The sequence below is a fragment of the Argentina silus genome (genome assembly GCF_951799395.1).
Source record: "Argentina silus genome assembly, chromosome: Y".
Taxonomy (NCBI): domain Eukaryota; kingdom Metazoa; phylum Chordata; class Actinopteri; order Argentiniformes; family Argentinidae; genus Argentina; species Argentina silus.
The window spans coordinates 44845239-44871150 of NC_139654.1; the positions used below are offsets into that span (position 1 = coordinate 44845239).

Consider the following 25912-nt stretch of genomic DNA (forward strand, 5'->3'; position numbering starts at 1 on the left):
CTGCTGACGGCAGCAGCAGAATGTATTCTGAAGTGCACAGAAACATCTTGTCTGCTTGAGTGCAAGCAAATGCGTCCAAATGCATTGGATGGTGCCACACCATACAATAAAACAATGCCATAGCCAAAACACTGCCATAGCAACTAGTGGAAAGATCTTGATTGGCCAAGTCAATCTTCAGATTAAAATTCAATTGAACATGCATTACATTTCCCTAATGATAAGAATTTAGGCAAAAAGACCTCAAAACAAACAACAACTGAAGATGGCTGCAGTACAGGCCTAGCAGAGCATCACCAAAGAAGATGCCCAGCGTCTGGTAGGGTTAGTGGGTTGCAGACTTCAGGCAGTTATTGTCCACTAAATACTAGTGGATTGTCCACTAAATACTAAACATGACTGCTTCATATGGACATTTGATAAGTCTGTCCCATTACTTTTGGGTACACTGAAATAGGGGGACTATGCATAAAAAGTGGGGTAATTTTTGAATGGTGAAACCAATGTGTACACAAATACCGTCAAATAAAAGCTGAGAATCTCTACTTTCTCTAATTTCAAATCTAAACGTTTGGAGTATAGAGCCGAAAGAACAAAAAATGTTTTGTTGTCCCATTACTTACACAGGCAGGGGTTTGGGAAAGTGAACAACATTTGATGGTGAATACATACTGTATGTCAAACCCCAGCCTGACCACTCCGTTCTTCCACCTCGGCTGGCCGCCTCTAAGAGGATGGAGTGGTTGCGCTAGTTGGTCACGGCTTTTCACTGTCTTGGCACCCCGGTGGTGGAACGAGCTTCCCAGTGCGGTCAGGACTGCAGAGTCACTACCTATCTTCCGCCGTAGATAGAAGACCCATCTCTTCAGGCTACATCTTGACTGTCCCTCCTAAAGACCTCTTCACCTTCCACTACCCACCTGTACAGTACCTCTAATGTAAAGCATTTTTAAAAAGCATTGTGACTACCAATGGGCCATCTGCTAAATGTCAAAAAATTTAAATGTAAATGTGGTGAAAATGGGTGAAGTGTCTAGCCTCAAATTTACAAAAAATGGTTAGGGCATAAACCCAATATTTTCATGTTTTATTCATTTTTCCAGAGAACAAATTGGTGTTGAATTGTGGGATATATGAAGGATTGCCCCTTTTAAAAGGCTACCCATTTTTAATTGGCAATTAGGGCACTTGAAATTAGCCAAATAAGCCACCTTTTTGGAGTGGTAGGGTCTCTCTCTGATAACCCCCCCCCCCCCCCCTAAAAAGTACCACATAGGTTCTTGACATCAAAGATGAGCATGGAAATTAACAGGCCATGTAGCAATTAAGCTTATTTTATTTTCTCGTGCATGAGGTTATTCGCAGGTTACCTAAATGTTAACCTCGTCCTCAGGCTATCGCTCACAGCGCATATAAGTCTGGAATAACGACGACTCAAACCTGGCCGTAGGGTGATTACTGATTAAAGTATTTGTTATTATTTGATTTCAGCTAATCACACGGCTGCAAGGTGTAGCTTCTTATCAGAAATGTGTGGAATGTGCTGTGGAAGATGATTGATCCGAGGTAAAGCCAATGGCTATGCCCCGTCCCTGTTTTTGACGCTCTTGCTCTTGGCTTAATGAAAGCCAATGAAGTTTAACGCATTGGTCCAACAGACCTTTCGGGCATTTGGGCGGAAGTGTCTGGGAACGAGACTACTTAAATCTTAACATAATATTAACATAATCTTCAGCAGTACATGCTAAGCACAGTGTATCTATGAGAAGATATTCAGCAGTTTGCTCGTACAAAAGTCTTACAATTCCGAAGCGAGTATAAACCAAGGCAATAATTAATATTAAATACATTTAAATACATTCATAAAGTTCTTCATAACCAACATCAGGGAGATGTGACCAGAGAGGTGGTTGAGTGGATCCTGGCTATAAGGGCACACTCTTGCCAACACACATTCTGGTGTGACATGTGCGATGTCTTATTGATCTATGTTGCTTTGGCTGTCTCCATGTGTGGATCATTGTAATCAGGGGTGGGGCTGGCCTTTTAAACACCTGTGCTTTGTTTCATTCAGGGAAAACAAAGAGATTTTTAACATTTCTTTTAAAGAGACAACACACATTTTCTGCCATGCCTCTGTCAATTGATTTGGCTTTAATTAATGGTTTCTTCTTGATGTTGTGTACATGTTTTCATGCCTATGTCACCTTTCAGAGGAAATCAAGGAACCTATCCAGATCTGATGTCGTATTAGATGAGTCAAACCCTGTCAGAACATAGTTTGCTTTTGCTAGATTCTTTTCTTTTCTTTTGTCTAGTATTGGTATACATGGTCGAAATGATGCACTCATGTTTAGTATTTGGTCGACAATACTTTGTATGCAATAACCGTCTGGGACCCATTGACCCCACCAGGTGCTGGGTATCTTCTCTGGTGATATTCTGCCAGGCCAGCCATCTTTTTGCCAGGTCTTTTTGCCCAAAATCTTACCATCAGAAAATGAAATGCATGTTCAATAGGATTTAAATCCAAACATTGACATGGCCAGTCAAGAACTTTCCACTTTTTCGCCCTGAAAATCTCCCTAGCTCCAATGGCAGTATGTTTTGGGTCATTGTCTTACTGTATGATGAAGCGCCATCCAATGAATTTGGAAGCATTGCTTTTACTCGACCAGACAAGATATTTCTGTACACTTCAGAATACATTCTGCTGCTACTGTCAGCAGTAACATCATCAATTATGATAAGTTAGCAAGTGCTAGTGGCAGCTATACATGCCCAAACCATAGCATCCCCTCCACCATGTTTCACAGATGAGATGGTATGCTGTAAACCTTGGGCAGATCCTTTTTTCTCCAAACTTTCCTCTTGCAATCACTCTGATAATATTCATCTTATCTGTCCACAATACTTTTTTCCACACCTCTGCAGGCTTTTTAGGTACTTCTTAGCAAACTGTAACCCGACTATCCTTTTTAAGAATAACTAGTGGTTTGCATCTTGCAGTGAAGCCTCAGCCATTTGCGATTGCTGAGCTCATCAGTGCTTGATTTTGGCAAGTCTAAGGTTTTGACTATGTTTCAGATTTTTCAGCTTTCACCATTTGTCAATTCCTTTGCTATTGTAATGTATCTAACACCTTGTCCTTTGTTGGGAATGATATTTAAGGAGAGGGACAGCGAGATATTCTTTGAGTTTTGGGTTAGGCCCATCACGGGCATCATTCTCCCGCGTTGTCCTTGACGCACGTTAACGTATGGTTAAAACTTACAGACGTATGTTGTTTTAAATTGTGTTAAATTGGTTATTTTGTTGATACTCTATTCTCATTCTTCCTATGGGCATTAATGTGATGTTGTGCGCTCGATAAAGGTTCTGTTAATCAGGGCTGGCTCTAGCCATTTTGGTGCCCAAGCATTTTTCCTTCTTTTGCATTATCAAATGTCTAAATTAAGCACTCATGTTTAGTATTTGGTCCCCAATCCTTTGTATGCAAAAGTGCAAAAGTCTGTGACCCATTGACCCAACCAGACGCTGGGTATCTTCTCTGGTAATGCTATGTTGCAGCGACTGTTGTTGTTTTTTTAGGATGTTTTGCCCTAAGTCTCCTCTTGAGCAAATGAAATGCATGTTCTATAGGATTTAAATCTGGAGACTGACTTGGCCAGTCAACAACTTTCCACTTTTTGGCCCTGAAAAATTCCCTAGTTCCTATGGCAGTATGTTTTGGGTCATTGTCCTGCTGTATGATGAAATGCTGTCCAATGAGTTTGGAGCCATTTACTTGTACTTGGACTGACAAGATGTAAATAAATGATTCTCAATTATGGTGAGCATTCTTTGGTTATCCACTGGAAGTCTTCCTTGGCCTACTAGGTAATTTGCGATTTCTGAGCTCACCAGTGCTTTCTTTCCTTTTAATGAAGTTAAATGAAGTTCCAAACTGTTGATTTTGGTAGGTTTAAGGTTTTGGCTATGTTTATTTTTTTTCTGATATTTCAGCATCATAATGGCTTCCCTGACTTTCAATAACATCTCTTTGGTCCTCATGTTGACAAGACACCAATAGCAGACTGCACAAATTATGTGACGGAACACACCTGACGAACACACTTGTCAAGCCAATTGTCCTATCACTTTTGTGTAGCCTGAAATAGGGGGATTATGCATAAAAGTGTTGGAATTTCTGAATGATAAACCAATATGTACATTATATAAAAAATAAAAATCTCTACGTTTTTATTTCAAATCCAAACAGAAGAAAAAATGCTTCACTGTCCCATTACTTACGCACGGTACTGTATAACCTTCTGTGGAAAGGGTTTTACATGGAACCCAAAAGGTTTCTTCAAAGGGACAGTGGAAGAAGAACCCTTTTTGGTTCTAGGTAGCACTTTTTCAAAGAGTGCAGGATCTGTGATGGGTCTGTCTGTCTCTATCTACGGTATATTTGCTTGAATGCCACAGCCTATTTAAGTATTGTTGCTGACCATGTGCATCCCTTCATGGCCACAATTTACCCACCTTCTAATGGCTACTTCCAGCATGATAATGCACCATGTCACAAAGCAAAAGTCGTCTTAAACTGGTTTCATGAACATGACAATGAGTTCAGTGTTCTTCAGTGGCCTTCCTTGTCACCGGATCTGAATCCAATAGAACATCTTTGGGATGTGGCACAACGGGAGATTCACATCTTGAAAGTGCACCTGAAAAATGTGCAGGAATTGCGTGATGCAATCATGTCATCATTGACCAGAATCTCAAAGGAATCAATGTCACGAAGAATTGAGGCTGTTTTGAGAGCAAAGGGAGGCTCTACCTAGTATTAGTATAGTGTTCCTAATAAAGTGTTGGGTGAGTGTATATCTAACTATCTTTGTTTTTGCTGGTCTGTAGGATCTATGATGGCCGTCAGCCCGTCCTGTGTATCATGGACACAGCCATGATCAAAACCATCCTCATCAAGGAATGCTACTCCCTTTTCACTAACAGGAGGGTAATACGCTAAATTGAAGTTGTTGTATGGGGAAAAAAACATAAGGGCTCCTTAAATAGATAATATCATTGTTATTATAGCATTATTAATATTAGGTTAATCTTGCAGTATATAATAATAATAATTTTTCTAGAATATCTATCTCAACGGGCCTCTGTATGACGCCGTGTTTATCGCTGAGGATGATGCATGGAGACGGATCCGCAGTGTCCTGTCTCCCTCCTTCACCAGTGGGCGGATCAAAGAGGTACAGTCCCATCTCTCCTCTCCTTCTTTCATTCATTCCTTTATACAACACAAATAAATGAATGACTAACAACTCTGACGCGTGTGTGTGTGTGTGTGTGTGTGTGTGTGTGTGTGTGTGTGAGAGTGTGTGAGAGTGTGTGTGTGATTTGTACTATGTGTATAGTGTGTATTCATTGTTGTTTGTTGTTGTGTGAAGCAGCAACTTTAATTAATTAATCCAAGACAAATTTTCATCCGGGACAATAAAGTATATTTGATCTTATCTTCGATAAGTTCAGTGGTCAGATGACAGAGTATAGAATAATAGTTCATCTTTGGAGTCACTTATTCTTTGACTATATACATAATGTATCCTGTATGGATGTATATTCTCAGGCTATATAAACATTAAAATAATTCCTGTTTCAAACATGATATTAATATATGTTTTGCACATATTAATCCACGTATCAATCATGATATTTTTCCATGTATCCTTCCCAACTCAGATGCTCAGGATCATGAAGCAGCACTCTGGTAACTTGGTCAGCAATCTGAAGAAGACGGCTGATAACGATGAGCCCATTGAACTAAAGGAGTGAGTATTTATCTCCGAGACGATAAGGTGAATTTGTAATTTCAGTGAACTCCCCCTTTAATTTTGTGGTTGTGGTTCTGGTGGTCAGAGATTGTGTGGTTGTGTTCCAGGTTCTTTGGACCATACAGTATGGATGTGGTCGTCAGTACTTCATTCAGTGTCGACATCGACTCCCTCCACAACCCCTCCGACCCCTTTGTGACCAACTTCAAGAAAATGCTCAAGTTTGACATCTTCAGCCCACTGTTCCTCACAGTCGGTACAACTGCCCCCATATAGCTTTCAGTCATTTTGTGCTTAATAAATGAAGCTATTGATTTCATTGATTAGACTGACATAAACCACACTGCCAATGGTTTGCGCTCTACTCATTTGACAAACACATGGGCCGTGTCCAGAACCAACCTCTAGTTCCTAAATGCTGGACACTTGGAGATCTGAGTGGATTGGATACAGAAGTGTCTAGGGATAGAGCCTAGGAGTTGTTTCTGGACAGGGCTGTGCATTGAATAGGATTGGAGTCACGTATCATGGTATTTTCGACCAAAGAAAGCTGTCAATCGTTGAAAAGAGCACTGTTTGAGTTGTTATGATTCATTATCAATTTTGAGAAATGATCCGGCTTGGCGTTTTTTTTATTGCCTTATTAAAAGCAGAAAGATGCTCTCGAAGAATATCAAGGTGGACCTGCAGTTTTTGTCAGCTCAGACTTTCTGCAAATTCTTTTAAATTTGGCCACAGCCTTTTTCAGTTTGTCTGGTGCTACAGAGTCGATAGTTGCCCTTAGTTTGGTGTTGAAGCTGGTTACTGATATACATGATGGGATGATATACATGATGGGATGTTCCTCACCTTCTCTTAGCTGGGAAAGGACGGCACCCACCCCGGTCTCCGATGCGTCCGTCTGTACCACTAGCGGTTGTTGGAAGTCCGGGGTCACCAACACTGGGTCCGTGCAGAGTGCCTCCTTCAGCCCTGCGAACGCCTGTTCCGCCTCCGGCGTCCATTCGACCCGATCCGGCATGCGCGCGCGGGTGAGGTCGGTGAGGGGTCCTGCCAGGGAAGAGAAGTGGGGAACAAATCGCCGATAATAGCTGGCAAGCCCTACGAAAACCTGTACCTGTTTCTTTGTCTGGGGGCGGGGCCACCCGCGGATCGCCTCGACTTTCCCTACCTGGGGCTTGACACACCCTCTCCCGATCGTGAACCCCAGGTAGTTTGCTTCTTGGAGGCCGAGCCGACACTTGGCTGGGTTTGCGGTGAGCCCCGCCTCTCGTAGGGCTTGCAGCACAGCCTCCATCTGTTTCAGGTGGGCCCCCCACTCCTCTCCGTGGATGATGATGTCGTCGATGTAGGCGGCCGCATATTCGCGGTGGGGACGGAGCACGTGATCCATGAGCCTCTGGAACGTGGCCGGCGCCCCGTGAAGCCCGAACGGTAGCTGTACGAACTGAAATAGTCCGTCCGGGGTGGAGAACGCCGTTTTCTCTCTTGCCTCAGGTGCGAGGGGCACCTGCCAATACCCTTTAGTGAGGTCCAGGGTGGTGATGTACCGGGCCCTGCCCAGCCTCTCGATCAGCTCGTCGACCCGTGGCATTGGGTAGGCATCAAACTGCGAGATCGCGTTGAGCTGGCGAAAGTCATTACAGAAGCGAATGCTCCCGTCGGGCTTGGGCACCAGCACGATGGGGCTGCTCCAGGCACTCCGCGACCGCTCTATGATGCCAGCCTCCAGCATCGCCTGCACCTCCTGGGTTATGGCCGTCCTTCGGGCCTCGGGGATACGGTAGGGCCTGAGTTTTACCTTTTTCCCTGGGGTTGTTATGATGGGGTGGGTGATCAGGGTGGTGCGCCCGGCGGTGGAGGAGAAGACGTCGCGGTGCCTGGCGACCACCTCGGTCAGGTCGTGTCGTTGTCGTTCGGTCAGCTGCTCCCCGAATGGCACGTCCTCCGACTTGGGTTTCTGTGTGGAGAGGGGGTTTGACACAGACAGCATGGCGGCGGGAGCCACCCATTTCTTTAATAAATTCACATGATAAATCTTGGTGGGCTGCCGCCTTCCCGGCTGTCTTACCCGGTAGTTGACTGGTCCTACCTTCTCCATCACCTCGTACGGCCCGTTCCACTTTGCCAGGAACTTGCACTCGGAAGTAGGTACCAGGACAAGGACCTTGCCTCCCGTCACAAACTCCCTCGGCTGCGTCCCCCTGTTGTAGGTTCGGGCCTGTGCGGTCTCCATGTGTTCCCTTACCAGGGGCCACAGGGTGGCCATCCGTTCCCGGAGCTCCTCCACGTGCTCGACCATCGTGCGGTGGGGGGATGGCTGGCGCTCCCAGGCCTCCTTAGCCAGGTCTAGCAGTCCTCGGGGCCGTCTCCCGTACAGCAGCTCGAAGGGTGAAAACCCCGTGGAAGCCTGGGGCACCTCACGTATGGAAAACATCAGGAATGGGAGGAGCTGGTCCCAATTCCTCCCATCCAACTCCATCACCTTTTTTAACATCTGTTTTAATGTCTGATTGAACCTTTCCACTAAGCCGTCTGTTTGGGGGTGGTATACTGAAGTGCGAATTTGCTTTATGCGCAGGAGTCGACACACATCCTTCATAATATTTGACATAAATGGGGTGCCCTGGTCAGTTAAGATCTCGTCGGGGATGCCGACCTGCGTGAACATTACCACCAGCTCCTTGGCGATACCCTTGGTGGCCATGGTGCGGAGGGGAATGGCCTCGGGGTACTGGGTTGCGTAGTCCACTATCACCAAGATGTACTGGTACCCACTGCTGCTCTTGGGGAGGGGCCCGACCAGGTCCATCGCAATGCGGCTTAAAGGAACAGAGATAATAGGGAGGGGGATTAAGGGGCTTCGTACATGGGGACGGGGCGCCACCATTTGGCACTCGGGGCACTGCCGACAGTGAGTCTCCACCGCTTTCTTCACTCCGGGCCAGTAGAACCGTGCCTGAATCCGGTCCAGGGTTTTCGCTACCCCCAGGTGCGCTCCCAGGAGGTGGGTGTGGGCCATCTGGAGAACTGAGGGAATATAGGCTTTGGGCACCACTAGCTGTTCCTGTCTGGCCCCGTTAGTCATGTTCATACGATACATTAGACTGTTCTTAATGGCAAAATGTGGGTTTGGCAAGTCCCTTACCCCGTCCATCAGCTGCCCATCAACCACGCTCACCTGCTGCAGCACGCTGGCTAGGTTGCGGTCCTCCATCTGAGCTGTCCCGAACCTCCCCTTCAGGCGGGCGGGCAGTGGGGCAGCGTCGGAATCCTCCAGGAACATCCCCATTAAGTCGGCGCCATCGTCAGGGGAGGGTGAGTCGCTGTCCGTGACGACGGCTTGGGTCTCAGCGAAGGCCCGTTCTGCGGCGGCGCTGCCGGCGCCCTCGGAGATGGGGTCCGTGGAGTCTCCCGTTCCCTCCTCGTTCACGGCGCACAGTTTGGGCGGTCGTGGGGTTCTCTTCCCTCGGTGGGCCCCCCGGGCCGGGTCTTCTCGGGTCATGTGGCTCCACAGTTCCTGGAATAGGGGAGTGTCCCTCCCGATCAGCACCTCCACGGGCAGCTCCGGGACGACTCCGACCGTCCCCTGGAAGACGCCCCGGGTGGTTTGGAGCCGGACGTGGGCAGTGGGGTAATGCCTGGTCTCCCCATGGATGCAGGTTACGGCGAGGGTTTCGGGTAGGTAGGGCCGTTGGGTGTACTGGGGCCGGGCGAGCGTCACCGCGCTACCCGAGTCCAGGAGCGCCGTGGCGTCCTGCCCATTGATGCGCACCGGGGTGATCGGGGGTGTTCCAGTCGGCTGAGCCCAACAGGCCGTCAGAAGCCCGCAGGGACGTCCGGGGTCGCTCGCCGAGGGCATGGACGCCTCCTGGGCGTGGGGGCAGGCCCAGGACAGATGACCCACCTCACCACAGGAGAAACAGCGTCTCCGGTCGGCCGTCGCCTCCGGGCGACTCGTCGGTAACAGGGGCGGGATTCTTTTCGGTGTCCGGGCCACCCTCATCACGCCCTGGGCGGCCTGGTAGCCTTCCACCAGGGATACCAGCTGCTCGGCGCTCTGGGGGTTGTTCTGGCACGCATACCTCCGGGCCTCGTAGGGCAGCGCCCTCATATATCGGTCCATGACCACCCTCTCCACCGGCCCCAGGGAAGGGGGGTCAGAAACCAACCACTTGTTGGCCACCCGAGTCAGTTCGTGCATCTGGGCCCGGGGGGAAGCGGCCGGGTCGAAGGTCCACTCGTGGAGCTGTTGGGCCCGGGTCAAAAGGGTGTGGCCGAGCCGCTTGACGATCTCCGTCTTCAAGGTTGGGTATGGCACAAGCCCGCCCGCGCAGAGGTCCTGATAGCAACTTTGGGCCATGCCCGACAGAAATGGCGCCACCAGGCCTGTCCATTGATCGGGGGCCCAGCCTTCCCTCTGTGCTGTCCTCTCGAACATCTGGAGGTACGCCTCCACGTCGTCGTCCCCCGTTTGTTTGACCAGGAATTGGGCCGGAGTGGCGGACTTGTGCTGGCCCTTGGCCAGCAGGCCGGCGACGAGCTCCTCATGGCGGGCTTGCTGCTTGACATTGAGGTCCACGAGCTGCGCTATCAGCGCCTGGAAATCCGTACCAGTTGCCATGGCGGGGTCTGGACTGGTTTCCCGGTGCTTGGCCCCCTGGTGTCTCTGCTGCTCACCTTCCTGGTGCTTGGCCCCCTGGTGTCTCTGCGGTTCACTGATCAGCGGCATCACAATCCCCAAGGGTATGGTTGTCATGTTACCCATCTGGACCTTGCACCGTGACCCCGATGTGTGGGAAGACCCAGAGGAGTTCAAACCAGAGAGGTAATGGGCCACATCTTAACCACAACCACAATATCAATCACAACAGCAACGATAAGAGCAGTGTTCCACAAACAACCATAAAACAAACCTAAATGCGACGACCAAACACAAACAGGTTTCTTCAACCATGTATAACCATCATATTACTGTGATTTAATTGATATGTTCTTTAACCCCTCCTCCTCTGAACTCTCCGTGTGTAGGTTCAGTAAGGAGAACAAGGAGAGCATCGACCCATACACCTACATGCCGTTCGGGTTGGGCCCACGGAACTGTATCCGGATGCGATTCGCTCTGGTATTGATGAAACTGGCGATGGTGGAGATTCTACAGAGGTTCAACTTCACCGTCTGCAAAGAGACAGAGGTGAGACAAAATAATGATACAATGATTGTAAATATAATTTTGTACCTATGACTTTGTTGCGTTTCTATATGTAGCAGAGGTGATTTTGGAATCACACTCGCGTGATGAGGTAGCCCTGCCTGAGACATGTAAACTGAAGTGTCGCCCTCAGACCTTGAGGATGTCCTCTTGGCTTAATAGTAGCGTTTGTGTCTTCCACATGGGAGACCCGGGTTTGAACCCCCATACTACAATTCTGTACTTGCGTACTGCATGAGTATGTACTCCCCATTTAATTTCCCAGATTGCATTTTTCAGTACTAGGCGCCAATCATCCTCAGTATAGGCTACCTACTAAAATTTAGTAACTAAATGATGGAAGTGTGAGATTTAAAAAAAAAGCTATTTGTATTTCTGCAAAACTCCCTCGAGACTTCATAGGGCCATTTTAATGTATGTCGACCCAAGAGACGTTGTCCAGGAGTTTTAGTTTATTTGAATTTATAGTGCAATGCTACCCGAACGTAACAGTGACACTGTATTAGGTAACATTCATAGTGTAACGCTGACATCTGTTTTACTCGTTCCTTCATACTGTAACGACCCTGTGTAAGGCCCGTTAGCAGCTCCGCCAAGGGAGTTAACTCTCTTGGTGTTGTGGCTAGCGCGGCCGGTTTGTAAGCGGAAGGTTGCGAGTTCGATACCCGCTTAAGGCAAGCTGCTCTGCCCCGCCGTTCGCTACAATACTTTAACTGTGTGTCAACTCTCACCAGATCCCCATTGAGATGGACCTACAGAACACTCTGATGCCCATACGGCCCATCAAACTCAAGCTGCTGTCCCGCTGCCAGGAGTCCAACGACAACCAGCTCAAAGCAGACAGCCAGTGATGAGGACCTGCCCTGCTGCAGGTCTCTCAGTTATTATGTTACACATAGATCTAGGATAAGCCCCAACACTGGCTACTTTCAAAAATGGGCTTAAAAAAAAAAAGGGCTTCACTTTTGCCTTAAATTGAAACTAAATTGGCGCTAATAATTGCACTGTGACCCTAAAATGCACTGTGACTTTTATTCTTTTTTTATGTCTTTTATGCGTTTTTATTCTAATTTTTTTTTCATGCTCTTTCCTTTTTATCTATTTTACGTAAAGCACTTTGAATTGCCTCTGTGTATGAAATGTGCTATATAAATAAACTTGCCTTGCCTCGCCTCTCCTCTGGGCTCTGCTGCTACTGTATGCTGCTCTCTTTGTATCTGTCTATTAGTGGAGGTCCAGGACTAGTTGTACAGAGACAGTTGTTGTCTGTCGTCTGCAGTGCAGGGATTTGCATGTGACTTGTGTATGTTTTGTACTTGTCTGGTAGTGGGTCTCTATCATCACGCTAAAAACGTGTGTATAATCACAAACTAAATCATAACATGAGAATGAACAACATGCCATCAAAACATGACAATAAATAGGTGTTAGATTAGATTCAACTTTATTGTCATTGTGCAGAGTACAAGTACAAAGATAACGAAATGCAGTTAGCGTCTATCCAGAAGTGCAAAAAAGCAGAAAAGTGCAATGTGAACAATATATACAGGTAGAGCAGTATAAGCAATATATGAGCAGTATAAGTAGTGCAGTATAAGCAGTATATGAGCAGTATAAGTAGTGCAGTATAAGCAGTATATGAGCAGTATAAGCAATATATGAGCAGTATAAGTAGTGCAGTATAAGCAGTATATGAGCAGTATAAGCAGTATATGAGCAGTATAAGTAGTGCAGTATAAGCAATATATGTATTAACAGTAACATTATAAGCAGAATAAATATAGAATGCAGTATGAACAGTATAAGCAGTATATGAGCTGTATAAGTAGTGCAGTTACCAATGTATTGGGTCTATCTATGGGTATCGTAGTGCAGCAGTAATCAAAATGTACCTGCATTTTATCGGTTGAAGTGCCATCTCATCTGTCATAAGATTTGACTTGTAAAACTGAAAAGTAGGATACAACTAATAGCCTAAATGTATAAACACAGACCACAACCAAAAAACAACATGGGAAAATCGTTTACGCATCCTCTGCAGCAGGAACAGTGCAGAGAAAAAGTATGTACAGTAAACCCCATAACTGAATACACTTCATACGCTTCAGCGCGACACAGAACGCTACATTGAGGTGGCCTATACTGCAACAAAGTAAAAAAAATGAGACAGACACGTGTCTTCAATAACTTGCATGTTTTATCAAAATACAAGCATTCGGCACATTGTTAACTTGTAGGAAAGTTTAATCAGGTTTTATCAATTGTATTTCTTTAAATTTGAAATAAATATCATCAGTGCAGAGGCTATAACACACTACAAAAGTCACATTAAATCACGGAAAGTAGGCTAGGCTAATTAACGGAACTATATGAATATACAGCCCGAGCCCAGTCCAGGGTTCTGAAAGCGACAAGTAACAAGTGTGCCCATCAACGGTCTAGATATTAGGCCTATACAGTGGGGGAAATAATTATTTGATGGTACTTTATGGTATGATTATGGTACTTTTATTTTAACAAATAGAGACAGAATATCAACAAAGAAGTCCAGAAAAAACACATTATATAAAGTTATAAATTGATTTGAATTTGATCCCCTACAAACCAGCAAGAATTCTGGCTCATACAGACCGGTTATATGCCCATGAGGCACACAGATTACTCCTGTCACTTTAAGAAAGTACTCCTAATCTCTGCTTGTTATGGGTATAAAAGACACCTGTCAATAGAATCAATCTCTTCCATTCCAACCTCTCCACCACCATGGGCAAGACCAAAGAACATTCAAAGGACATCAGGGTAAGAGTTGTAGACCTGCACAAGGCTGGAATGGGCTACAAGACCATCAGCAAAAAGCTTGGTGAGAAGGAGACAACTGTTGGTGCAATTATTAGAAAATGGAAGAAATACAAAATAACCATCAATCGCCCTCGGCCTGGAGCTCCATGCAAGATCTCGCCTCGTGGGGTAAGGATGATCATGAGAAAGGTGAGGATCAGCCCAGAACTACGCGGGAGGAGCTTGGTAATGATCTCAAGGCAGCTGGGACCACAGTCACCAAGAAAACCATTGGTAACACACTACACCGTAACGGATTGAAATCCTGCAGTGCCCGCAAGGTCCCCCTGCTCAAGAAGGCACATGTGAAGCAGTGGACCCATCTGAAGTTTGCCAATGAACACTTAAATGATTCAGAGAAGGCTTGGGAGAAGGTGATGTGGTCAGATGAGACCAAAATTGAACTCTTTGGCATAAATTCGACTCTTCGTGTTTGGAGGGAGAGAAATGCTGAATGCTACAATCCCAAGAACACCATCCCCACTGTCAAACACAGAAGTGGAAACATTATGCTTTGGGGTTGTTTCTCTGCTAAGGGTACAGGACGACTTCACTGCATTGAGGGGCCAATGGACGGGGCCATGTACCGTAAGATCTTGGACAAGAACCTCCTTCCCTCAGCCAGAGCACTGAGGATGGGTCGTGGATGGGTCTTCCAGCATGACAATGACCCAAAACATACGTCCAAGACAACAAAGGAATGGCTCAAGAAGAAGCACACTAAGGTCATGGAGTGGCCTAGCTAGTCTCCAGACCTTAATCCTATAGAAAATTTGCGGAGGGAGCTGAAGCTTCGAGTTGCCAAGCAAAAGCCTTGAAACCTTCAGGATTTGGAGAGGATCTGTAAAGAGGAGTGGACCAAAATCCCTCCTGATATGTGTGCAAAACTGGTGACCAACTACAAGAAACGTCTGACTTCTGTGCTTGCCAACAAGGGTTTCTCCACCAAGTACTAAGTCATGTTTTGCTTGGGGATCAAATACTTATTTCCTTCGATCAAATGCAAATTAATTTATAACTTTATATAATATGTTTTTCTGGACTTTTTTTTTTTATATTCTGTGTCTATTTGTTAAAATAAAAGTACCATAAAAATTATAGACCGCTCATTTCTTTGTAATCGGGCAAACTAACAAAATCAGCAGGGGATCAAATAATTATTTCCCCCACTGTACGTAACATTTGGAGAACACGATCAAAGAAAATACGCGGGAGAGGTCCACTGTTTGAGGCGAAAAAAGACAGGGTTCCCAGAGGAAAAATTAATAAAAATGAGTTCCTCACAAAACAAGGAACCCAAAACCATTTCAATGGAAACGATCGGACTTTACCTTGGAACGTAGCGGACGCATGAGCGCGGGCTTTGGAATTATTCAAAACAGCGCCCGCTCTAACACGATCAAAGAGAATACGCGGTAGAGGTCCACTGTTTGATGTGAAAAAAGACAACGTTCCTAGACGAATAAAAACGAAATAAAAATGAAATATCCTAGTATTCCTAACAAAACAAAGAACCCAAAACCATTTCAATGGAAACGATCGGACTTTACCTTGGAACGTAGACTGTTTGTGGAACGTAAAGTAGTGTACCTACTGAACTCGAACACTGCACCTACGTGACAACCTACCAACCCCTGCAACCCCTGCACCCCCCCCCCGGACAATTGCACTATTACTCCCCTCCCCTGCTCTTACTCAATACCACTGCTCTTCTGTACATATGTCCATACTGTTCATATTTTCTTAATACTACTGTTAGTACACTGCACATATCTGTACATACTGTGCATACCTGTTTATACTGTTCATATGGCATTCCATATTTATATTTATTCTGCTATCTACCTTATGTTACTGTTAATACATATATACTGCATTACCTATACAGCTCATATGCTGCTACACTGTTCATACTGTAACTTATTTATTCTGCTTACTCATATACTGCTTACACTGCACTACTTATGTTATACTGTACTACTTACTGCTCATATATTGCACTACCTGTATATACTGTTCATTGCACTTTCTGCTATTTTGCACTTCTGGTTAGACGCTAACTGCATTTCGTTGTCTCTGTACTTGTACTCTGCACAATGACAATAAAGTTGAATCTAATCTAAAAAAAATGTTTTCGCTGACTGGCGGCACAAGGGTGTGGGTTGGGTGGAGCTCCGCTGTTTGAGGCGAAAAATGACAAGGTTCCCAGAGGAATAAAAAAAAAAATGCCTTTATGCACCTGACACCATAAACAAAGTACCTTCGTACTGGAAAAATAAACTTCTTCTAATCCAAGCCAGCTCTGTGATATTCTAGAAGGTCAGAGTTTAGCAGTTAGCACAGTAACATTGTTGCGAAGAGGAAAGATGAAGATAAGATATCTTTGAAAAAAAAAGTATAAATATGATCAGACTTTTTTCTGATAAAATAGTTGTTTTTTTGTTCAACAGTACCACTTTGTCTGTTTTTCCATTTTCTTGAAGCATCTGCACTCGATTTCCAGCCAGCATCATAGTCATGACAGTGAAAGTGTCCAAACAGGTGACCTGAAAAAATATCAAAAGGGGGATGAGGAGAAGAAAGCGGATCTCCACACTGATGAAACATGGGCAGATGAAGAAGATACTAGCGAAAGAAAACAAAAACATGGAGAGGAAAAACTGTCTGTGGAGTATAAGGCAGCTATTAAAGAGAATGACAACATTTGGATGAACTTTCGTTCATCTTGGTCTAATAATGGAAATAGTCTAGTCGTGGTGTGGGCCAGGAGTGACTGCAACCTATAATAAGCCTTCTTTACTTTGCTACAGCCATCGCTGGCCGACATTGTCATTCACTGCCATCAACGGAAATCAATGTTTCCCACATTATATTTCATGCCAACGTCAATCAAAAGTAACCTCAGATTGTTATGGAAATCTTTCAGTGAACAACAATAAACGATGTTTGGTCTCAGTTGAGAGTTTTAATGCATATAGAAAGTATTATACAACGTTGGTCAGCTGGATCAGCATTCCTTCACCAACAGTGTGGATTGAGATACTGATGCTGTGGCTGAGGAGAAGACCATCCTTAACTCCAATGCTCATACGTCATAGGTCTAGGGGTAAACATATCTTGCACCTGTTTGCTGACCAAGAAGCTGGGAAAGAAGCGTAGGCGTTGTGAGCCACTATCTCAAACCTCAGCCTGCAGTTAGGAGTGTTCCAAGGTCACATAACATCTTTGATACAAGAGAAGGAGCAGTCGGTTTTGGTTCTTCCTCAGTCACATAATTAAAAATAACAAAGTACATTGGGTCACAGAAAGGTCAATACATTTAATATAAAACTAAAACAAAATAGTACAAATATTTTTTGCCATTACAAAACCAAGTACTGTAACAAAGTGATGAAGGCTTATCAAAGGTTACAGATGCATAGTCTTGAACCAAAATAAAAAAAACATACAATAATGATTGCTTTGATAATGATAATTATGGCTTTAAAAGACCCAGAAAACAACCAAAATATTGTATGATGAAAAGTAAGAGATTCCCCAGACTGATGAAGAATAATGGACAGATGCCAAAAATAGAAATGAGACATTTTGTTTAATATACTGTGAAGGGGAGGATCAGGTGAAAGTAATAACGGGAGTGGAGAAAACAAGGGAACAAAGCTTTAGTCACAGTGAAAAGGTAATTAGTGAACAGGAGAGAAGTGCCATCAAACTTACTTGAGATTTTTTGATCATTTTGAGTTACAATTCTAGTGTTTCTTTTTTGTTCATCTGGTTCACTTTCTTACCTCTGTATCTATCTACAGTTTTCCCATCTTTTCCAAGGGTAAACAGACCCGAGTTCAATACCCAACAGCCACACTTGGCAGAGTAGACAGCGAACACAATGCAAAAGTGGGCTAACGGAAAACTGTTTTGATAGATTCAACAGTTTAGATTGTAGATTCATTTGATAGGTTGGTTGATTGATTTACATTGAGCAGGACCTCTCCCTTTATGTTCCTTCCTCAGATGTCTATCCACAGCTGGGCAATGGTAATTTGCTGAAATGAACTGTGTATTAACAGTCAGGAGAATTCAAAAGGTAAAAAACCAAGTCACCAGCGTGGCTGCGGGGCTGAAGCCAGATTTATTTTGAATGGCCAAACCTGAATAAAGTATTCATTCAGTAAGACGAGTTATGGTTTAGAATGTTTGTAGAGCACACATACACTCACCGGCCACTTTATTAGGTACACCTTGCTAGTACCGGGTTGGACCCCCTTTTGCCTTCAGAACTGCCTTCATTCTTTGTGGCATAGATTCACCAAGGTGCTGGAAAACATTCCTCAGAGACTTTGGTCCATATTGACATGATGGCATCACGCAGTTGCTGCAGATTTGTAGGCTGCATCTCCATGATGTGAATCCCCCGTTCCACCACATCCTGCTGGAAGTAGCCATCAGAAGATGGGTACACTGTGGTCATAAAGGGATGGACATGGTCAGCAGCAATACTCAGGTAGGCTGTGGCGACAAAGAAACAAACATCTGTTAATACTTATAGACACCTGCTCTGTCCTCATACATAGCTGAACACCTCTAAACACCTCCCAAGAGTCTGGAGACAGAATGTCAGTCTGACTTCAGGTTTATTGATTTAGAAAGAGTGAAACTGAGAAAGAGAAACAATAATCAATGATATGGTTTCACATCCACACATTGCCTTGCCATACATCACAGAGATGACCTAACAAAGAAATAGCGACATATAGCTACAGATGTTGTATGATGCAACAATACACAGGTAAAGATCATTTTATGCCACGTCCTACACATTTGGGGTAGTCAATAGTCCTAGGAGAAGCACACCTGTTAACCATCTCAATTCCATCTCTCCTTTCAGTCATAGGGTGAGGGTTAGGGTAGGAGTTTCTCATAGAAGTCTGTCTGTGTGTGGTAATGCTGATCTGCACTGTGACTGCAGCCTTTTAGGAAGTGAATAGGTTGGTTTCACATACACTAAAATATGTGTACTTCAAGTAATCTTGTCTGTCTACAAGAGGGCAGCATATCATCATTTCAGATCTGCGATCAATGAAGGGGCCCAACAGTTTAAATAAATCATATTAATATCTATTGTTAAAGTTGAAGGGTTCTCCCTCGACAGACTCTCTCTCAATGTGAAGAATTACTTTGATGTATTTGAAAATAATCTTCTACATGCAGATGCATCATTTACTACTATGTAGTAGTTGTCATTCACTCATGGCCTGTCTGAAGGTGTTGAGCAGGACAGGTCTCAGCACTCATCCACTCAAGGTCTCTGATCCAGCACTCCTGTCTTCCTTTCTTTCTCACTATCTTTAGGATCGATCCCCATTAGCTGCCGCCATTAACAAACACATATACACTCACTGGGCTCTTCATTAGGAACACTATTAATACTGGGTAGGGCCTCCCTTTGCTCTTAAAACAGCCTCAATTCTTCGTGGCATTGATTCCACAAGATGTTTGAAACATTCCTTTGAGATTCTGGTCCATGATGACATGATTGCATCACGCAATACCTATAGATTTTTCAGGTGCACTTTCAAGCTGTGAATCTCCCGTTCTACCACTTCCCAAAGGTGTTCTATTGGATTCAGATCCAGTGACTGGGAAGGCCACTGAAGAAAACTGAAGCACTTACACATGGCCACATTATTATGGGGGTTATACGTCCTGTCATCTATAATTGTCTTATCATTATTCTTATTACTAATTTATTACATGGCCCCAGCATTTTCTTTTTATCTTGTAATTGTTATTATCTATTTATATAGGCAGGCCTGCTATGATTTTAAAATCAACACCTTACTTTGCACTTTCGCCCACGTAGCACTTCTTCTCCTAAAGCATTCACACCCTGATGGTTCAATAGCGCTCCAACAAATTCTTCTTGACTTCCCTCTCGTGTCCATTTTTTGGCAGCGGCACACACAGTCCACCCTTTTCCAAAACATTGGTGAAATGGTAGAAGCAGGCCCCAGGGTAACTGTCAATTTATATGTTGGGGTTGGTGAAAGGAGGAATTTTGTTCAGGTTACAATCCCCCAATATCAGTGTCGGTTTGTGGCCTTCAAAATTCCAATCTGTCACCTTATGTTGTAGTCTGGCTTTGTGTTACCAGGGAGTTTTCGATTTTTCCTTCACACTGGCGTCACCTGTTGATGAAAGGAGGAAAGGTGAGATGACATCATCAGCGTGTATGGAGATGTGACTGTGTAGCTGAAGGGTGCACATGGTTGTTAAAGGGATAGAGATGGCTGCTACAGAGGCCCGAGGTTGACGCCTCGCAGGACAGCAACAGGAAGGACTGCAGGGGGAAGATAAAGACATCAGGAGATTTACGAGAATATGTGTTATGTATTATAATATATTAAGATAATACATCATAATTATCATTATTATAGAATTATAATTATATAATATAATTCCAGGAGATTGTCCCTCTCCTTCTCCTGACTGCACACACACAATCTCTATTTTCATCCTGAGAATGAGTGTGTTCGAGTCAAATTTCTAAGAATGTGTCTTCGATGGAGTGATACTGTCCGTCCACTAGAGGGCAGTCCAATGCAACTCATCTCATCGGGTCATTCAGATCAACACTCCATTCAAAAGCAAGTGGAGGAAATCAAATAAGCATTACACTATGTATGTGTGGGGGGACATGCAGCGTTCGGCCTGTAGAGGGAGCTACAGGACCGTGGCCAGGGTTGTGTCGGCGAGGCTCCGTTGCACACCTGTTGCAAATGAAGCCTCGTTGACTAGATGCTTAAGATGTGTGTGCCTCTGCTTTTTCAGGAGGTGGGCTGGGAACGAAGGAGCAGGTTCCGAGAGAGAGAGACGACTGGAAAGTCGCTGAACTTTGAAACGGGCTGAAAAGCCAAATTGACCACTGTGCTAATAAACGGGAGCTACATTCCCTCACTACCATACTGCGTCTGCCTCCGTACGAACAAACATTATTACAGTATGTATATGTATTTCTATCATATCTTGCTACAGTGAAAATACTAGGTTTGTAGGTTCGTTTCATTTGTTTAATCTGGTCCGGGTCCTTATCGTGTAAAAACATTACTCTTCATACTTTTAGACAATATTAAACAATAACAACACCGAGCCCATGGTACTTCTGCACATCTGTATCTGGTGGAAGACCTTGTTGACGAAGATGATGTTGTCCCGCCAGTTGGACAGCGTGCTGCTGTTGGAATGGCTCTTCTCTGTCTCGGCAGGCCTGTTGGGCTCCCCCTCCTCCCCAGTCCTTCTCCTTCCTGAGAATTGCACATAACTTGATTTCTAGATTGGAGTGTTACAATTTCTATTGTGGCTTCTTTTAACAACATAACGAAATAACAAAAACACTCCTTTCAAATAGCCACTGTCGAAGCTGGAGCGGGGTTAATAACACACAATCCAAGATAGAGAAAAAAGCGGAGATCAAAAGTTAGAATTCAAACCAAAATAGCATTTATTATGCATTAACGTTCAACAAAAATATTCTCTGTGGCTCTTCAATGCCATAAACAAAATATATTGATCCCGAATTGTTTCTTTCAATTTGTGACAATAACTTTTGTTAGTTTGCAGTAGCTTGTGGTGATTGTTTGTGGTCAAAAAGCTGTTCCACTTCCCCGTCTAACTCGGATTCTCTCCAAAAACAGGTGCCGCGGCTTTCCACCAATTAAATAGACACCTCCCATAGCGGACCCAGAATCGAAGAAAAAAAAAGAAAAAAAAGAATTCACAGGTTCTTGACAGAACAAAAGCATAGATGTAGAGTAGTAGACCGTACATGAAGAGTTTGACTGTAAGACATGGTTATGGTACAGTATAGCACCGTGCTTTGTTAGTCGACTGGGGTAGGCCAGGGCAGTGAACTCACAGGTCCTCAGGGCCTCCTCTGCGTCAGGTTCCTGGTGGTTGACGGCGATGCCCTGGTGTGACCTCTCCTGGAAGAAGGGTAGTCTGTCTACCAGCTCTCCCTCTAGGAAGGCTCCTTCTTCCACCTCCTCCTCCTCCACCACCACCTCCTTCAAATCTTCCTCCTCTCCCCTATCTGGCAATGGCAACTCTTCCTCCTCCTCTGATTTTGGAATGGATTGGACCCTGTGGGCGGGGCTTGCAGACCCAGAGAGGAAGTGACTTCTTTTTCTAAGGGACACAAAGTTGTTGGTGGAATCTATGTTCTTTCAGAAGTCAGAATTAAAGCTCATACCTTCAGAGAGGCGTTCACAACTTTAAAACATTGTCAAATGTAAAAATCTGTGTACAGTACAATGAATTAATTCAAATGCAGTATTTTCTCTCTGCGCTAAAACACATTTCATTCATGTCAACGTACCGATTGTCTTGTCTTTGTTGACCTTCCAGGAGAGAGGTCCCTCATGCACCATCTTCCTCTTGGTGAGATCCATATTCGACAGGAGAATGTGAATCATCAAATCATCATCAAAACTTCAGTTTCTTCTTTTCTTTTTCTGAACATTTTTGGCTTTTACAGAGTAGAAAACAATCATAATGCCTGTTACGACTCCAGATGACAACTCGTCTACGTCTAGGGGCGGTAGAGGAGTCGCAACAAAAAGGTAGTGCCACGGACTTATTGCAGGAATTAAACAGGCACAAACCACAGTGTAAACTATATACAATTATTTATTTCCTCTGGGAAAACACAACACAAGACACACGCCAAGGAGAAAAGGGAACTATGAGCGGTGCCAAAGCAAAGAAATCATAAACAAAAGGTGATGTCCTAAACTAGTGCAATAGTAATCTATACTACCAGGGCTATGCTAAAGTGCTATGCTACACTAGACTAGAACATACATGGGGCGGCACCCACTCCTAACCTGGTGAATTGTAACAGAGATGAGCCTACGTGTTGGAAATGTAAACCCATGGGTCTCTTACCTATTCACCTTACCCCTATGGCGTACATTTAACAGACAGACAAATATTGAGAAATAATAAACTATACGTAAACAATGACGCAAGTATACCAAAAGAAAACTAAATGTAAATAAGTACGTCGGAGGTTTCGAACAACTAAGCAACAGCGAATCGACAGCAAACATAAGCTACGGTACAACTGGGTCGACTCCCGAGGGGAAGGCCAGCGGAGCTTTTAAATGACACAGACAGCCCTCTGATTGGTCAGGAATGGTGATGACTGATTGGGACGAATGGCCAATTGCTGACGGACACCTGAATGTAGAGTGACAGGTCAAGGGAAAAACAGAAGGAAACACAAAACACAACAAGGAAACGCACATGTAGGAGTGGGAACGTAACAATGCCAAACAAGAATACAAGGCTACGGATAACAGACGCAAGGGAATAACTTACAGAAATTCAAAATAATCAAACAGGAACCTTAAAGGGAAACTTTCTGATTAGAAGTGAATGGGAGAGTAGTGGAGCGCCTCCTCACCTTGAACTATGAGATCATGGGGTTCTCACTCTGCTTCAGTAAGGACAGGTCTAACCGTCTCTGGTAGTCCTCTAGTCCCTGTAAGGATAGGAACGTGCACACACACACACACACTTATGAGCACTGAACAATCACACATGTTGTCCTGTGGTAAATCATGAATCATTATATTACTAACCAAAACATTGAACATACCACAAAAATAATGACAGGTGCTTGCTAATATGCATTCTGACCAACTTGTGCAGCTCAGTGGCATTCTAAACGACCTGCTCCTTCATTTTAAGCATTTAAATCACAGTCCTGGTTGTCCGATCACAAGTGTTATCCGATTACCAGTATCAAGTCCTAATTTACGGAAACAAGTAATATGAGATCGGCACACCCCTCATCGGCATGTGACCACCAATGTTGGGTCTAATCAATGGCGTCTATTCACACGGTCCTGGTTACCTGTTTGTTCTCTGCCTCTTTGACGGCCTGGTTAACATAGTTGAGTATTTTCCTGCAGCAGTCTCCTGTCCTCTTCACCTTGTCCCTCTCCTCCATCTCCTCTAGGGGTCAAAAACAACAACCAAACGTCAACCAGTCATCCATCAACTCATCATCTCATTGTTAATGTGGGCCGATAAGTGCACTACACCAGAAAGTGAGCAAGTGTTTTGAGCTGGAGGGGGTGGGTTGGGGGGTGTTAGGTAAAGGGGGCGGAGGTGCAAAAAAGGGAGGTGAAAGAGAAAGCAGTTTTAAAAAGACAAGGTTTAAAAAGTGTGCAGGTGAGGCGAAAAACACATAGGGGGCTTGTAGGAGAACCTCACCACAGGAACATACATGTATTGTAGTCGTTGTGAAATCGTAGTAGTCTATGGTACGTGTGTACTTGGCTATGCTCTCAAGCAGTAGAGGATACTTGGTCAGCCTCTGCATCTCCACAGGAATGATGTCCTTCAGCTGCAGTCGGCGACAGAGAGGCGGTCGAAATCCACATCAACCTGCTCAGACAATAAAACTATAGGACACTGGTTAGAAGACCCTAGCCTACCTAACTTGCGGTTACTTTCCTGATTCAACTTTGTGTCTACCTTCTTGATTCAACTTGCTTTACCTTCCCTGGCTCCCCCTTCCCCCTTCCTCTTTCATCGTTAGCTGCTCCGCCTTTTTCTTGTTGTGACCGTCTAATTGTCACCTCAGATTTCCATCCCCAAACCTTCCAATCTACCTTCCGCGACCCGTTCCGTAACTTCTTTATCTTACCAGCAGCATGGTACAAACAGTTGACCTTTTAAAACATTTTCGAAAACATTTTACTGTATTAGTATATGCTGAGTAAAAGTGATTCTTAATTGAAGAGTTTCATGTTTAGGCTCAGACTGATTCATTTCACATTCTAGGGTTCCATATACACTCATACACACATCACACACTCACACATCTTACACACTCACACATAATCATACAAATATAGACACCCACTCATTCTTACATTCTCACACATACAAATACACTCTCAAGCACACATACATACATGCAAATACACACAGTTGTTGGTTATACCTACGTTTGATTCCCAGGGTATAAGACACCAATTGTGATTAGGATATCTCAAGCTGATTCCAAAGCTGCTTCCTAACATATTTCTTTAATCTCACAGTGATATCCTAGATAACCAATAATACAATATTGTTCTCTTTTGACAAATTGCAGAAAAGAGTGAAAATGAAGACATTTTACAATAACCCTAAAAACAATTACTGCAAAAGGAAAGACAAAAGGGAAAATGGAGAAAGGGATTACCATAGTAACTCCAGTAGAAATATTAGAGAATAAAAACCCTCTTTTGAATAACCAAATAAGAGAGATGTCAGAAAAATGGGAAAAACGAACCAGTAAGAATTATACTAAGTGGCCTAAGGAAGGGACATTTGATGTTGCAGTGTGTAAGGAAATGGGAACACTGGTAAAAAAAAACACAAACCTTGAGTTAATTCAAAAAAGAGACAGGAGAAAAGAGAGAGAGAAATAGACCTTTAGATTTTAAAATTGTTAAAACAGTAGGATTCTCGGGACAAGCGCAGTTAATTCCAATGGCAACTCCAGTAAGTCTGAAGATAGGAGACAGAGCCCACAACCCTGCCCATACTGATCTCTGACCAGACACCGGTGAATCTCTTGGGGAGGGATGCATTATGCATGCTGGGGATGAAAATATGGTGTTCCCCAGAAGGTGTATATGTAGATAATACGGCAATAAAGACACAAGAAATACCAATAAATGCAAGCGCAAATGTTTACTGGTTAGAGGAAATAAACCATGAAATAGAGCAAACTTGGTTAAAATGGAGAAAATGTATTGAAGCCCAATTGCCAGATGCACGAAAACCACGATTTGACTACCACTGCACAATGCAGTTTGACTCAAATTGCGACTCCTACCAAGAACAAACTAAAAATGTGGTTGTCCCATTAATGTCACAATACATCATAGTGGGAAAACAGGGAGCAGCTATGAAAATAGATGAATCAGAATTTGTACAAAAATTTTATAATATACCTAATGCTGCTCCTCATGTGTCA

General features: G+C 44.1%; 1 pseudogene across 1 annotated transcript in view; it reads left to right on the plus strand.

The window, feature by feature from the left end:
* Positions 1-10205: 10205 nt before the first annotated feature.
* The window catches only part of LOC310824147 (cytochrome P450 3A19-like), a 64685-nt pseudogene continuing 48978 nt past the window's right edge, over positions 10206-25912 (plus strand). The window contains exon 1 of the transcript in view: positions 10206-10218. The product of the transcript in view is annotated as a cytochrome P450 3A19-like (transcript). The remainder of the gene's footprint in view (positions 10219-25912) is intronic.